At 43.0% G+C, this 17,252-nt stretch overlaps 1 protein-coding gene and 1 non-coding gene across 3 annotated transcripts in view; both read left to right on the plus strand.

The window, feature by feature from the left end:
• LOC139179644 (liprin-alpha-1-like) overlaps positions 1-17,252 on the plus strand; it is a 304,559-nt gene that overhangs the window by 207,347 nt on the left and 79,960 nt on the right. The gene's annotated exons all lie outside the window — the stretch shown is intronic.
• LOC139179833 (U6 spliceosomal RNA) lies at positions 13,861-13,967 on the plus strand. The gene has a single exon (XR_011564188.1). It is a non-coding gene; the product is annotated as a U6 spliceosomal RNA (small nuclear RNA).

The following is a 17,252-nucleotide window of genomic DNA, read 5'->3' on the forward strand; positions in this document are numbered from 1 at the left end:
TTCTTGCCAGGAAGGCTCCATCCCTGCTGGGGTGGGGGGGGGGGCGGTTCAGGGTTCACATCTGATTGTGCATCCCCCGGGCCTTCGGTGCAGGCCCCACTCTGAGATCTGGAAAGGAGGTGGCTTCCCTCCCTGACACAGAGCTAGTATTTTTTTTGTCCTCGTCATTGTCCAGTCCCATTTGGCTCCCAGGCTCTACACTTGACCCTCACCCACAGGATCAGGAGAGCCCAGTTCTAGAGGAGTTTCATACAGGGAGAGGCTCCCGGAGACACTCCAATGCCCAGGCCTAAATAAGCATTTCCTTGGAGTTTCACAGCCCTGGGAGGAGATACTGGGTTTGTGTCCATATTACAGTTGAATATGTTGAGCCTCAGATCATTGTGTGATTTGCCCTGGGTCACTCTGCAGGTCAGTGTAAGGTGGAATTTGAATCCAGACTCTATGTCTTGGAGCCTGTGACTGTACAGGTGTTTCTGCTCATCGGTAAAATTTATTTCATGGTTGTTGTTGTTGTTGTTTGATGCATTTGTATATGGTACTGTTCTGTTCTCTCTCTGATGGCTCATATCCTGCTACATTGCTGAGTTTATTCGTTTTAATACTTGTTACTTGGTGGAGTTTTTATGGTTTCATATAAATTTTGCCATAATCGAATAGTGGCAGTGTAACTTCATTTGTTCCAATGGGGATGCTTTTATTTCCTTTTCTTGCCTACTTATTCTGGGTAGGACACTTCCACTACTATGTTGAACAAGATTGGGGAGAGTGGGCATCCTTGTACTATTCCTGATCTTTTAGGAAAATCTTTCACCTCTTTACCACTGACTTGGATGTTAGCTGTGGGCTTGTCTTATATACCCTTTAGGATGTTCCATGTTTAACCACTGTATTGAGAGATTGTTCCAAAATTGATGTTACACTTTGTTGAAAGCTTTTTCTGCAATTATTGAGATCACATGATTTCAATCTTAATTTTGCTCATATTGTGTATCACAGTGATTGATGTGCAAATAATAAATCATGCTTGCAGGCACAGAATAAATTCCATTTGATCATGTGTATGATTCTTTCTAATGTGTCTTCAATTTGGTTTGCTAATATTCTTTTGAGGATTTTTACACCCATGTACACCAGGGTCAGGGTTCTCTGGTGGTTCATATGGTAAAGAGTCTGCCTGCAATGCAGGAGACCAGGGTTTGACCCCTAGATCAGGAAGAGCCCCTTGAGAAAGGAATGGCTACACACTCCAATATTCTTGCCTGGAAAATTCTGTGGACAGAGGACCTGGTGGGCTACAGTCCATGGGTCACGAATAACTGGATACGACTGAGTGGCTCACACTTACAAGAGTGCTTCTTGACATTCTTAATATCTAAATTTAAGATTTTATCTCAGTCAAAAATTATAGCCTAAGGCAAAAATGTCAAAAGTCCAAGAGTCCTTAGAAGTAAATGAGAATACGGCATAACAGATGAAAGCAAGAAGGACTCCACATAATGTACTTTTCATAAGAATTTTAGATCTTCAGAGGAATTCTCACTGAACTGAATTAAAATGCAAGCTTTAGTTTAAAATGCAAACCTTTTTTGGTATTATGTTTCTATGTTGAGACTGAAATGTTATTATGTTTGTGTGAGATATTAAGCAATACTGTGTAGCTATTAAAATCATATTTTCAAAACCTTTAATGACATTTATAAGCACTTACAGTGGAAAAATAGCTAGGAATAGAAGATGATCCCATATAGCTTTAGATGACAGTACAAATGTGTTGAATGATAGTTTTCAGATTGTATTTATTAATTTTTAATTGAAGGATAACTGCTTTACATTGTTTGGTTTGTTTTCCTCATACAACAACACGAATAGGCCATAAGTATATTATCCACTCTTTGGTGAGCCTGCCTCCTACTTCCCACCATCCCACCCTCTAGGTCATCACAGAGGACAATGCTGGGCTCCCCATGTTATATAGCAACTTCCCACTAGCTAGCTATTTTACATATGGTAGTAGGTGATGTTTCAGTGCTACTCTCTCAATTCATCCCACCCTCTCCTTCTCCAGCTGAGTTCACAAGTTCTTCCTCTACATCTGTGTATCTATTTCTGCCCTTCAAATATTCACCAGTACCATTTTACAAGATTCCATGTGTATGCATTCATATACTATATTTGTTTTTCTCTTTCTGACTTACTTCACTCTCTATCACAGTTTCTAGGTCCATCTACCTCAGTTAAACTGACTCGTATTGTTCCTTTTCATGGTTGAGTAATATTCCATTGTGTATATGTTCCACGACTTCTTTATACATTGTTCTCTTGATAGACATTAGGTTGCTTCCATGCCCTGGCTATTTTAAATAGTGCTGCAGTGGACATTGGGGTAGATGTGTCTTTTTAGAGGTATGGTTTTCTCCGGGTATATGGCCAGTAGGGGATTGTTGCATCATATGGTAGCTTTATTCCTACTTTTTAAAGAAACCTACATTCCTTCTCCATAGTGGCTGTATCCATTTACATGTCTACCAACAGTGCAAGAGGGTTCCCTTTCTTCCATGTCCTGTCCAGCATTTATTATTTGTAGAATTATTGATGATGGCCATTCTGACTGGTGTGAGGTGATACCTCATGTAGTTTTGATTAGCGTTTCATTAATAATGAGTGATGTGGAGCATCTTTGCATGTGTTTGGTGGCCTTCTTAATGTCGTCTTTGGATAAATTTGTTCATGTCTTCTGGTCACTTTTCAGTTGGTTGCTTTTTATCTGATATTAGGCTCGATGATCTACTTGTGTACTTTGTAGATAATCCTTTGTCAGTTGCTTCATTTACAATTGCTTTCTCCTATTCTGAGGGTTGTCTTTTCATCTTGTTTATAGTTTTCTTTGCTGCTTATATACTTTGAAGTTTCTCTAGATGCCATTTATTTTTATTTTTATTTCAGTCATTCTCGGAGGTCTTGCTGTGATAAATGGCAAAGAGTGTTCTGCCTGTGTTTTCCTCTAAGAATTTTATAGTTTCTGGCCTTACTTTTGGTCTTTAATCCATTGTGAATTATTTTTGTGTATAGTATGAAGAAGTGTTCTAATTTCATTCTTTTACATGTAGTTGTCCAGTTTCCCAGCACCACTTACTGAAGAGGCTCTCTTTTCTGTCCTTTCTCCACTGTACCTTCTTGCCTCCCTTGTCAAAGAAAAGATGCCTATAGGAGTGTGGGTTCATCTCTCAGCTTTGTGTTTTGTTCCTTTGCTCTCTGTTTCTGCTTTTGTGCCTGTACCATAGTGTCTTGGGAGTATAGTCTGAAGTCAGAAGGTTGATTCCTCCAGTTCCACCTTTCTTTCCAAGATTGCTTTGGCCCTTCTGGGTCTTTTTCCCCCCATATAAATTGTAAAATTATTAGTCCTAGTTCATTAAAAAAATGTCATTGGTTGTTTGATAGGGATGAATTGAATCTTCAGATTGCTTTGGGTAGTATAGTCATTTTCACAACATTGATTTCTTTCTTTTTTTTAATCATTTTTATTATGTGTTTTTTTATTTTATTTTTAAACTTTACATAATTGTATTAGTTTTGCCAAATATCAAAATGAATCCGCCACAGGTATACATGTGTTCTTTCAATTCAAGAACAAGGCATATCTTTCTATCTGTTTATTTCAACTTGGCTATGTTTCATCATACAGCCTGTCTTTCTGCATACATGTGTTTTGTCTGTTTAGATAACTTTATTCCTAGCTATTGGGGAAGAAAAATGGAAACCCACTCCAGTACTCTTGCCTGGAAAATCCCATGTACAAGAAGCCTGATAGGCTACACTCCATGAGGTCCCAAAGAGTCGGACACGACTGAGCGACTTCACTTTCACATTTCACCTTCATGCATTGGAGAAGGAAATAGCAACCCACTCCAGTGTTCTTGCCTGGAGAATCCCAGGGATGGGGGAGCCTGGTGGGCTCCCATCTATGGGGTCGCACAGAGTCAGGCATGACTGACGTGACTTAGCAGCAGCAGCATTCCTAGCTATGCTGTTCTTCTTGTTGCAGTGGGGAATGGCACTTTTTTCTTAGTTTCTCTTTCTGATTTTTCTTGTTGTGCTGTAAGTCTGCAAAGGATTTCTGTGTATTAATTTTGTATCCTGGGCTTTACTAAATTCATTGATTAGCTCTAGTAATTTTCTGGTTCTATCTATAGGGTCTTCTATGAATAGAAACAGGTCATCTGCAATCAATGACAGATGGACTTCTTCTTTTCCAATATGTGTTCTTTCTCGTTTTCTTCTCTGATTGCTGTGTCTATGACTTAAAAAAAAAACTATATTGATTAATAGGAATAGAGTGGGCCCCATGATCTTGATGCTGATCTTAGAGGAAATGCTTACATTTTGACACCATTGAGAATAATGTTTGCTGAGAGATTTTCCTATATGACCTTTCTTATGTTGAGGTAGGTATCTTCCATGCCCATTTATGGAGTGCTTTTTAACTGGTATTTAGTTTTGTCAAAACCTTTCTCTGCATCGATCAAGATTATCATATGCTTTTTATCTTTCAGTTTGTTAATATAGTGTATCACATTGATTGATTTGCAGATAGCGAAGAATCTTTGAATCCCTGGGATAAACCCCACTTGAACTTGGTGTATGATCCTTTTCATGTGTTTTTGTTTGGTTTTTGCTACAATTTTGCCCAGGATTTTTGCGTTGATGTTCATCAGTGATGTTAGCCTGTAATTTTCTTTTCTGTGTGGCATTTCTGCTTCCTTTTGGTTCATGGTGATGCTGGCCTCGCAGAATGAGTTGGGAATGCTCCTCCCTCCACATTTTTCTGGAACAGTTTGACCAGCATAGGTATTATCCCATCTCTCCCATTTGAGAGCATTCATCTGTGAAGTCCTGGGCATTTCTTTGTTGGAGACTTTTGATCCCAGTTAGTAGTGCTTGTGATTGATCTGTTCATAGTTAGAGCTTGTGACTGGTGTTGGTGCTTGACTTATTCATATTTTCTATTTTTTCCTGGTTCAGCCTTAGAAGATTGTACTTTTCTAAGAATTTGTCCATTTGTTCCAGGTTATCCATTTTATTGTCATGCAGTTGTTTCTAATTGTCTCTTAATGATCCTTTCTCTTTCTGTGTTGTCTGTTGAAATGTCTCCTTTTTCATTTCAAGTTCATTTGAGTGGGCTGCCTTCTATGGGGTCACATAGAGTTGGACACGACTGAAGCGACTTAGCAGCAGCAGCAGCATATAAGGCTCAGCGACCCCGAGCTTTCCCAGATGTGGGGTTTTTAGTGCTAAAACCAGGACAGAAGTCAGGATGATTTGAACTTAGGTAAAAAAAAAAAGAAGTGGAGGAGGAAATGGCAACCCACCCAGTGTTTTTACCTGGAGAATCCCAGGGACGGGGGAGCCTGGTGGGCTACCGTCTATGGGGTCGCTCAGAGTCGGACACAACTGAAGCGACTTAGCAGCAGCAGCAGCAAAAAAAAAAAAAAAAAAAGAGAGAGAGACACCAAGAGATCACTCTTTCTCCCCCTCCCTCCATCCCTCTCGCTTTTTCCCCCTGCAGAGTCACCTAGGAAAGACCGTGTGAGCACACACTGAAAAGGAGCTCCCAAAGGGAGCTCTCAGCAGACATTCACCCTGTCAACATTGGGTCTCAGGCTTCCAGCCTCCAGAGTGGTGAGAAAACAAATTTCTGTAGTCAAAGCCACCAGCCTATGGTATTTTGTTATGGTGCACCCAGCGCGATAACACAGGGGTCGTACCCAGTTCATATAACCATGCTGTGATGATTGATGGGTGTGGTCACACAGGCACCCTCCTGAGTCAGAGAGCTGCTTTCTATTCCAAAACCCTTCCAATAATACTTCCCATCCCATTTTAAGAACATAAGTGTTCAACATGACAAGATTGACAAACCTATTTTTCTATCATTCTGCTTTACTTCTGCAAACAAGTATCTTAGAATAGTAACTTCTGGGACTGGAAATGGTTACATGAATACGTGGTTCAGTTTCAAATGTATGACTAATATTTTTTGCAGCTAAGTAGCATTTTCTGTTTTCCAATGATACTTTAAAGCCCATTTATGTTACTGGGTATGCATAATTAATTCCTCCTTTGGAAATGTCTTTGTTTTCTCCACTGAGCTGGTGATTCTTCATTGTCCCACTCAAATCCTACCACTCCCCTCCCACTCCTGGCCACACTTGTCATCCCGTTCCCTGCCTCAAAGCCTGACATCTACAAGCTGCAGCCCCCAGGCTTTGCTGTTCTTAGCGCCTCTTTCTCGGCTCTTGACCAAAAGGGAAGCACTATTAGAGTGTGAAGAGAGGAGTGTGAAGGGCGGGGAGAGAGAGGGGTGGGTCTTCTCCCTCCCTCCATCCCTGCCAGAGCCTGGTCTCCACCATGGGTGCCTTCCTCTGTCATATAGCACCCATGCCGGGTGGCCCCTCTCCTATGACCACAGCTCTGGATGGGTTCTAGGAATAGCACACCCTTTCTCTTTTGTTTCTCCAGGCCCAAGGATGATGGAAGCTTCTGCTGTTAATAGTTCCCAGTGGCTTCTCCATTCGTCTTGATTCTTTTTACCTTGCCCACAGTGTGAGTTAAGGGTTGAGTTGTAACCCCTGCCCCCCATTCCTATGTTAAAGTTCTAACCCCAAGACCTCAGAAAGTGACTGTCTTAGGAGAGTGTCTTCAAAAAGGTAATTAAAGTTAAACAAAGTCATACAGGTGGACCCTAATCCAATCTGACTTGTGTTCATATAATAAGAGGCCCAGGTGGCACTAGTGGTAAAGGACCCGCTTGCCAATGCAGGAGACATAAGAGATGTGGGTTCGATCCCTGGGTCTGAAAGATCAACTTGGAGGAGGGCATGGCAACCCACTCAAGTATTCTTGCCCGGAGAATTCCATGGACAGATGAGCCTGGTGGGCTACAGGTGAACACAACCTAGTTACTGACCAACGACAAAGTAGTGTAAAACAATTTTATAAAATCATAGGACGGGATGGGATTTATTGAGACATCCCAGTTTTACCACCTTCCCCCTCATTCACCCTCAAGTATTGAGTTACTCCTAATAAATACATTTCTTTGTCTCCAAAGCACTTTCACAACCACATTTCATTTGAGCCTCAAGGAAATTGTGTGAGGTAGATAGGGAGGTATTCATGTCTCCATTTTACAAATAAATGAAACTGATGAGCAGGTAGTTGAAATGCCAGCATTCAAGGAGCTAAAAAGTGTTAGAGCTGGGCCTGGAGACTCATGATCCTCAGACCAGGTGGGTATTGATAGAGTTCCCATCGTTTACCCTCCCTGCTAATCTGGGCATGCGCACTAAAGACTGATGTCACACGTGGACATTCCATCCAAAACTCACAGCGAGGAAGGACTTCTCAACATCTGGCCGTGAGCAGAAAAGGCAGAGGAAGGGAGAGAGTGAAAGAAAGACCTAATACGAGCTGAGTTTACAGGGAGCAGGAAGGGGCACATGCACTCTTATCTCAGCCCCAACTGGGCAGAGCAACACAGGAGAGCAAGCAGATGTACAGAGGCTGAGCCTCTCCAAACATTGTCCCCCTCCCGACTCCATATTCAGGGGGCAGGCCCCAGGAGTCAGGTCATCCATTACCTCCCTCTAATGCTCTGATGGATATGTTTGCAACACACGGGGTTTCCATTAATCTGGGGAAAGTCCTACTTTAGGCTTTCACTGAATCTGAAATTGCTTCAGCCATGACTGCTGTCTCCAGTGAACTGGGTCCCTCTTCTTCCACAGAGATGCCCCACACAGGCTGCTCTTGCCTGCACCCTCCACCTGCCTCTCTCTCTCCCTATGTATCTTTAAATTGGAGGATAATTGCCTTACAATGGTGTGGTGCTCTCTGCCGTACATCAATATTAATCAGTCATAATGATATATATGTATATATCCCCTTACCCTCTTGAGCCTCCCTCGCCCCGCATTCCACCTCTCTAGGTCATCACAGAGCTCCAGGTTGGGCTCCCTGTGCTATATAGCAGCCTCCCACAAGTTATGAGCATACATGGGGCTTCCTTGGTGGTTCAAATGGTGAAGAATCTGCCTGCAATGAAGGAGACTCAGGTTTGATCCCTGGATTGGGAAGATCTCCTGGAGATGGGAATGGCAACCCACTCCAGTATTTTTGCCTGGGAAATCCCATGGACAGAGGAGCCTGGCAGGCTGTAGTCCATGGGGTCTCAAAGAGTCAGACACATCTGAGTGACTTTGAGAGTGAGTGAGTGTATATACATCAATGCTACCTTCTCAATTTGTCCTAGCCTCTCCTTCCCCCGCCGTGTCCACAAGTCCATTCCCTACATCTGCATCTCCATTTCTTCTCTGTAAAAGGTTCATCAGTACTGTTTTCCTAGATTCTGTATATATGTGTGGTGCATGCATGCTGAGTCACTTTGGTCGTGACTTTTGTCATATAGACCCCATAGACTGTAGCCTGCCATAATACATATCATACATGCATTAATATACAATATTTGTTTTGCTCTTTATGACTTACTCACCTCCTCTCTTTACTCCTTCTCTACATCTATCCTTGGAGGCCCACCTTCTCCAAGAAGCTTGAGTGTTTCAACCCTCAGGGATTTTTGTCTCAGCTGCATTCCTGAAGCCATTATCATACAGACCCCCAAACTCAGCACTGAACATATGCTCTTCAGGACTAGTTCTCTGATGAGATGTCAGCCCCTGGAGAATCAAGCTGGAATCCCACATCCTACTGAATCTATGCTCCTGCTAGTAGATCCATGCATGCTAGCTGTGACTTTTCTGGGAAAGAGTAGGCAAATCTAGGGTTAAACACAGCCAGTCATTGGAATCCAAGAGGAAAGGGGGAAGGAGTGGGAATTAATTGTCTTCCCGTGTTGGAAGTTTTCACTGTTGTTTCAAGATCCGTGTACAGTGAGCATATTCATGTTGCTCTAGGATTAGCACAAGGTAAAAGAACAAACAGAAGCCTTCCTTTGTGCTATTTTAGGAACAAGGAAAATAAAACAATACCTTCCAAATGGAGGAACAGCCTAGCTTTCTGTGACACAAGAATGGGCTCATAACACCTCGGCTGTAACCGTTTCAAATGGAATCCTATTATAGTGCAGAGTATATTTATCCGTGTATTTGAGGAACCCTTTCTCCTAAGTCCCCCCAGGGGGAGATCCACAGGCCCAGGCAGGCTCCTTTCAAACTCTCCTATTCCACCCTGGCAGGTCCCAGGGACTCCCCCACCCCACCACCTCTCCTTTTGGTAATTGTCACCACCACCCCAAGCTGTCAAGTTTCTCACCCCTTCCTGAGGGGCTCTGGAAAATGGTCTCTTTATGCCCACCTGTTGGACTGCACCTCACAGGCCTACAAAGCCTGCATTTGCCCAGCTTCAAGACTGATGAAAGCCTGGATTGGGCAACAGAGGGCTTCCCCGGTGGCTCAGCGGTGAAGAATCCACTAGCAATGCAGGAGACACAGGAGATGGGGGTTCGATCCCTGCACCAGGAAGATCCCCTGGAGAAGGGAATGGCAAACCCACTCCAGTGTTCTTGACGGAAGAATCCCATGAACAAAGGAACCTGCCGGGCTACAAGCCCATAAAGTTGCAAAGAGTCAGGCCTGACTGAAGTGCCTTAGCATGCACACATGGATCAGGCAACAGAGACATCAGTGGTTTGACAGATGGGGAGCTTCTGTGTCTGAAGCAAAGTCCTGGAGCGACCTCCCACCCTGTGCAGCATACACCTTCAGGACGTGGCAGCAGTCTTTGCTCCTGGTGGAGGGGGAGATTGCCAGTTACAGGGGAGTTGATGTCAGATGGGCTCATCGATTACCAGGGAAACCAACAGAAGGGCACACACCTCACCGCCCCTTTGATAAGAACAATCACTAGCTGGCACCCAAGGCAAGTATGTAGGAAGGCCAGAGTAAGTATAAATGAAGCAGGCACTGGTCGGGCAAGGAACGGACAGAGAGCAAGGGAACAGCCTTCTTGAGTGGGCTAGTCAGCCACCACCCTTCCTGGTTGTCCCTGAAAAAAAGCTTCCAGACCCTCATTTTAAGACTTTAATGCCCATGATGACAAGAGGAAAGACAAAATATGGGTAATTACATGCATGTGTGTGTGTGTCCAGTGGCTAAGCTGTGTCTGACTCTTTGCAACCCCGTGGATTGTAGCCTGCCAGGCTCCTCTGTCCATGGAACGTTCCAGACAAGAATACTGGAGTGGGTTGTCATTTCCTCCTCCAGGGGATCTTCCTGACCCAGGGATCAAACCTGTATCTCTTGCATTGGTAGGTGGATTTTTACCACTTGAGCCACCTGGGAAGCCTGAGGAAATATACAGAGTACAAATCTAACAGTCTTGAGTTTGGTCCAGAGCATCTGATGGTCTGGTTGAAATAACTGGAAATTTCCTTTATGTCAACATGGGGTGTTGTAAGCAGATAGGGGAGGGGGTCCCTGGAGAAAGAGAATCAAGCATGACCTCATTTTGGTCCAAGGCATTTTGTGATCTAAGCCTGGCCACAATGCTTGCCCTTAAACAGGTCTCAGTAATTAATGATCTTAAGGGGAGAAAGGACTGCAGGCACGAAGGGAAAGCAGTCAAGAAACAATGGGTCTAGGACTCCCCTGGTGGTCCAGTGGCTAAGACTCTGAGCTCCCAATGCAAAGGGGCTGGGTTTCCATCCCTGGTCAGGGAACTAGATCCTGCATGCCACAACGAAGAGTTTGCATGCCCCAACTAAAGATCCTGCATGCTGTATGATGTGGCCATTGAAAAAGATTGGTCCACATTAAAAAAATATATACCTTAAAAAAATTTTTAATAGAGAAATAGAGGTGAGCAAGAAATAATCAACACAGCAACAGGCCTGTTTTTGTTCTTCATTTGTCTTTAGCTCTGGGGTAAAACCATCAGTTGTGGACGAAAGGCTAAGCAGAAAATTCTAGCCAGGGTTTTGGAATTTAAGTCCAAGATTATACGATATATATATATATATATATATATATATATATATATATATATATATAATATACCATTCAGCCTCCCAAACAGGTGACATAAAGTCAGGTTGTGCCGCCAAATGTGCACAGAACATCAAATTCCTATGGTTCTTTGTTAGTAGGGACTATGAATTTACATTTCAAAGCATCCATGTCTGAACAAATTGGCTTCTAATGTAGTTTGCTGTAAAAAGCCAAACTATTTAGTACAAAGGGTTATACTCGTGCACATACATATAGACTACATATGCACACGTATATATGTTTTAAGAATTTTCTTGATGTGGACCATTTTTAAAGTTGTTTATTGAATTTGTTACAATATTGCTTCTGTTTTGCGTTTTGGTTTTTGAGCAGTGAGGCATATGGGATCTTGGTCCCCCATCAAGGATTGCACCTGCAGCCCCTGCATTGGAAAGCACAGTCTTAACCATGGCACCACCAGGGAAGTCCCTCTTGTTTAACTCTTAAGTAAAAACAAGAAGCCATTTGGCCACAGTCTAAATATTCAGGGAAAGAAGTAAGTAGAATTACTCCTGTTGGAAATGCCACATTAATTTATTATGCATAGCATGATCAAACAAGAGGCCACAAGACAGAACAAGCAGACTATGTTCTTTCAGAGGTAAAAGAGAAATGCAAAGATGCTAAGTCATGGTCCTTCCTGAGAAATACTTCTGTCCCCAGGACTCTTAGCAATTAGGTCTTTTCATCTTGGAGGTATCAGAGGCAAAGGAGGGCGCACAGCACCAAATCCATGGCACAGAGTTCAACACACAGTATTCTACCTGGGGACGTGGAATCAAAAACCCAGCACTGAGAAGGAGTCATGCACAGACACAAGACTTATGGAGGTCATGCAGGGAAAGAAAATATATGGGTTACATGTCATACCACTCTGGATGCAACCATTTTTCACACAGCAGAAACTGAGAGAGAAGATAAAGGAGAAAGACAAAGAAAAGTGGGGAGGGGCTTTCCCTGGTGGTCCAGTGGTTAAAAATCTGCCTTCCAATGCAGGGGATGAGGGTTTGATCCCTGATGGGGGAACTAAGATGCCACAAGCCACAGGGCAATGAAGTTTGCAAGTCACAACTACTGAGCCTGGGAGCCACATGTAGAGAGAAGCCCGCACCCCACAATGAAAGATCCCACATGCTGCAATTGAGACCCACCAAGGCGATGGAAAGCTGGAATCAAGATTGCCGGGAGAAATATCTATAACCTCAGATATGCAGATGACACCACCCTTATGGCAGAAAGTGAAGAGGAACTCAAAAGCCTCTTGATGAAAGTGAAAGAGGAGAGTGAAAAAGTTGGCTTAAAGCTCAACACTCAGAAAACTAAGATCATGGCATCTGGTCCCATCACTTCATGGGAAATAGATGGGGAAACAGTTGAAACAGTGTCAGACTTTATTTTTCTGGGCTCCAGAATCACTGCAGATGATGACTGCAGCCATGAAATTAAAAGACACTTACTCCTTGGAAGAAAAGTTATGACGAACCTAGATAGCATATTCAAAAGCAGAGACATTACTTTGCCAACAAAGGTCCATCTAGTCAAGGCTATGGTTTTTCCAGTGGTCAAGTATGGATGTGAGAGTTGGACTGTGAAGAAAGCTGAGCACTGAAGAATTGATGCTTTTGAACTCTGCTGTTGGAGAAGACTCCTGAGAGTCCCTTGGACTGCAAGGAGATCCAACCAGTCCATTCTAAAGGAAATCAGTCCTGGGTGTTCTTCGGAAGGAATGATGCTAAAGTTGAAACTCCAGTACTTTGGCCACCTCATGCGAAGAGTTGACTCATTGGGAAAGACTCTGATGCTGGGAGGGATTAGGGGCAGGAGGAAAAGGGGACAACAGAATGAGATGGCTGGATGGCATCATTGACTCGATGCATGTGAGTTTGAGTGAACTCAAACACCGGGAGTTGGTGATGGACAGGGAGGCCTGGCGTGCTGCGATTCATGGGGCGGCAAAGATTCGGACACAACTGAGCGACTGAACTGAAGTGAACTGAACTGAACTGAAAGGCGATGGCACCCCACTCCAATACTCTTGCCTGGAAAATCCCATGGGTGGAGGAGCGTTGTGGGCTGCAGTCCATGGGGTCACGAAGAGTCAGACACGTCTGAGTGTCTTCACTTTCACTTTTCACTTTCATGCATTGGAGAAGGAAATGGCAACCCACCCCAGTGTTCTTGCCTGGAGAATCCCAGGGACGAGGGGACCTGGTGGGCTGCCGTCTATGGGGTCGCACAGAGTCGGACATGACTGAAGCGACTTAGCAGCAGCAGCATAGCCAAAAAATTAATTTAAAATAGTAAAAAAAAAGAAAAGTGGGGCAAGTAAAGGTAAAATCAAGAAAGAGAAGGATGGAGCCTCCTCCTGGCCACCTGGCTGAGCCCTCGTCAGCAACTCAGCAGCCACTCAACATCAGCACTCTCTCAGTATCCCTGCTGTCTCCATGGAGATTTAATGTGATTCTGATGGATCTGACTAGTTCGTGAACGCTTCCTGGAGCTGGGCACTGTTGGTGCTAACTCCATTTTCCAGATGAGAAAACAGTGCTTCCGAGATTGTTAACAACTTGTCCCAAATCACCGAGTTGCTAAAATTGTGGGATCAGGCCATTGAACCTAGGCTGTTTCAGGCCCAAGCGTGTGCTCTTGGTGAGCAAAGTAAAAAATAAGATGGTGTTTAATGGAGGAGAACATGAACATGTATTGAGTACTTAATATATACCTGGCATGTGATCCTCACAACAGTCCTGCAAGGGAGGTATCATTCCCATTTCACAGATGAAGAAATTGAGGCTCAGTGCTCACTTTGGCAGCACATATACTTAAATTGGAATGATACAAAGAAGATTAGCATGGCCTCTGCTCAAGGATGACATGCAAATTGGTGAAGCATTTCATGTTTTTATGGCAGAAACCATCACAACATTGTAAAGCGATTTTCCTCCAATTAAAAAATAAAGTTAAAAAAGTATGAATAAAACAGGGAAATGTCTTTAAAAGTTGAGGCTCAGAGAGGTTACATAACTTATCTAAAGTTGCACTGCAAAGCCCCGGTCTGGGGCACTTCACCTCCTCTGTGTCTATGCTGAGAGTTTTGTACTTTCTCTCTGAAATAAATCCTGTTTGCTTGCTACCATGAAAAAGAAAAAGGCCAGGTCTCTCAGACTGCAAAGCCCATATTCTATTTGTTAAAAATATATATTGTTGTTTTGCTCCTAAATTTTATTTATTTATCATTATTTATTTGGCTTCTTCAGGTCTTCACTGTGGCATGTGGAATCTAGTTTCCTGACCAGGGATCAAACCCAGGCTCCCTACATTGGGACTAGTGTCTTAGCCAGTGGACCACCAGGGAAGTCCCCCATATTCTTTCTTATTCTTTCTTCCAGATAGAATTCGCAGGAATTTCACAGATTGAACTAAGTAATTAAAAATCTCTCCTTTAGATATTTTTAGTTCTGCATATCCAAACCAAACACCTAGTGTATTTGTCAGAATTTGAAAGAAGTCTATTAAAGACTGCTTGCAAGACAACCACTGTATAAACTATGTTTTATAAGTTCTTCTGTTTTAATTATTTAAGTTTTCTAAAGTTTGAAGGAAAAAAAAAGGAGACAGAAACCAGTTTTTAATGATTTGGAATTAGGATTCATGAATACACCAGATTATTTCTTGGTACTGGGGGAAAGCAGAGAATAAATGTGGTGGGAAACTATGAGGGTCCAGAGATTCAGACTTGAGCCTGGAAGAGACATTAAAGAGGTATTTCAGGGACTTCCCTGGTGGTCCAGTGGCTAAGACTCTGTGCTCCCAATGCAGTGGGTGTGGGCTCGATCCCTGGTCAGGATACTAGATCCCACATGCCACAAGGAAGATTGATCTTATGTGCTGCAACTAAGACCTGGTGCAGTGAAATAAATACTCAATAAATTAAATATTTAAAAGAAATCTCAATTATTAAAAAAAAAGATGCAATTCTAATTTATTTTAGAAATAGCTTGAGTGTCTGCTAGTCAACAGTAGAGCTAAGGCCAGAACCTGGGGTTTCCCAATTCTTAAACCATTGTTTTTTCTTAGACATGAACCATGAATTGCTTTAGAGAATACTCCTTTCTCCTCCTCTCTTAATCCAGAATGGGGGGGGGGGGGGCGGGGAGTGAGAAAGCTTAAAGACTTAAAAAAACAATCAGGGCATTAAGAATCAAGTTATCCTGGAAGGAGGTCAAGACAGTAACCACAGAGGCTGGAGTTAAGGGGAGGAGAACCAGGCAAGATAAGGTCTTAATCTAAAGCAATTAGAGTAAGCAGGCAAGCTTTTGTTACTTGTTTTTAGCTGAATGCTGTGAACAGAAAGCTTTTTGAAATCCTTGGCTAAATCAAAACCTGGAAAGTGAGGACTTCTTCAAGAAAAAAAAGCTGAGCATGAGACAAAAAGGTATTTGTTTTTATACTTAACTTGGTAGGGAAAAGGAAAGAAAAAACAAGATGTCAGTTCAGCTGGGTCCCAATTCCAGCCCTGGGAAGCCCAAAGCCCACCCCTCTTGGTTTTATTTTTAAGAATAGCATTTTTCCCTCCCTTGGCCAAGTTCAGTGTGTAGGATCTTAGTTCCCTTACCAAGGATCAAACCTTCACCCCCTGAAAGCGTGAAGTCTTAACCACTGGATTGCCAGGGAAGTCCCACCCTCCCCACCTTGGTTTTTGTAAATAGTCCTGAAGGGCTTTCTTGGTTTCTAGACTACTGAGATCTTGCTTCCATGTGTAAATTGAGTCCAATTTCCTAAAGAGATGGAAGTCAGGCTTTACATCCCAGTAATAGGGAAGAAATTTGATTGGGAATGGCTGGGTTACCATCTAACACTGACATGTCATTTTCCCCTGACCAGGCTCAGCTTCCATCCATCCGGCTGGCTTTTCTTTCATGGTCTTATTTCTTTCCTTTCTGCCCTCTGCCCCTACTCCCCTCTCCTTGCAGGAGCAGAAACAAGAAACTCTTCCTCTAATCTCCAGCCTGGCAGGTTTTCCCTCCCCTGGAGTCCAGGTGCCTGCAGCATTTGCTCCTCAGTGGCTTTCCCCCAAGGAGACAGCTCCCTCCTTCCTCTTCCCAAAAAGGAATCATGGGGCCAGCTGTTAAGATTTCAAACAATTATTTTTTTCACGTCTTTACTCAACATGGGAAAATCTCTGAAGTTTAAGGTGGCACCTGGCTGTCCTGTAGTGCTTGTATTTTTTTCAAGGCTTTGTTCTGTCTGGAATTTTATTATAATAACTAATGATGGAATTTCTTTAATGGTCCAGTGGTTAAGATTCTGAGCTTCCAATGCAGGGGGGTCACAGGTTCAATCCATGGTCAGGAAATTAAGATCCCCCATGCCACATGGTGTGGCCAAAAAGCAAAACAAACAAACAACCACTACAACAAAAAACTAATGGGAATGAACATACCTTGATGTTTACATAATTTTAATAAATCAACTTCAAAATGATAAAACATTAGTAATCAAATAGAGATTCACTCAGTCATATCCAACTCTTTGGGACCCCACAGACAGTAGCCCGCGAGGCTCCTCTGTCCATAGGATTTTCCCAGGCAAGAATATTGGAATGTGTTGTCATTTCCTCTCCCAGGGGAATCTTTGCGACCCAGGGATCAAACCCATGTCTCCAGTATTGGCAGGTGGATTCTTTACCACTGAGCCACATGGGAAGGCTAGCTTCTATCAATGATTCACACCAAAAGGTGGTTCAATGAAGCAGCTATGATGAGGCAGTACTAGAATTCAAAGGGGAATCAGGTACCCTTGAAACTCAAACCTAATAATAGTAGAAAACATCACCCACTTACAGCAATATACACAGATTTGAAACTGTTTCTTTGAGAATGTTTCTGTTTGGGGGGATAATTCTCTTATTTGAAGGCTCGAAGTAATGACAGGCAGAGAAGATGCCTCAGTGACCTGATAGCCATGCCCTGGAGAGACAGCTGAGAGAGGGGTCCCCAACCTCCGGGATCTAATACCTGATGACCTGAGGTGGAGCTGATGCAATAATAATAGAAATAAAGTACACAATAAATGTAATGCACTTGAATCATCCTGAAACCATCCCCACTTCTCCAATTCATGGGGAAAATCCCCTTTCATAAAACTGGTCCCTGGTGCCAAAAAGTTTGGGGATATTCAAAGGAATGT

The sequence above is a fragment of the Bos indicus genome, chromosome 25 (genome assembly GCF_029378745.1).
Source record: "Bos indicus isolate NIAB-ARS_2022 breed Sahiwal x Tharparkar chromosome 25, NIAB-ARS_B.indTharparkar_mat_pri_1.0, whole genome shotgun sequence".
Lineage (NCBI taxonomy): Eukaryota > Metazoa > Chordata > Mammalia > Artiodactyla > Bovidae > Bos > Bos indicus.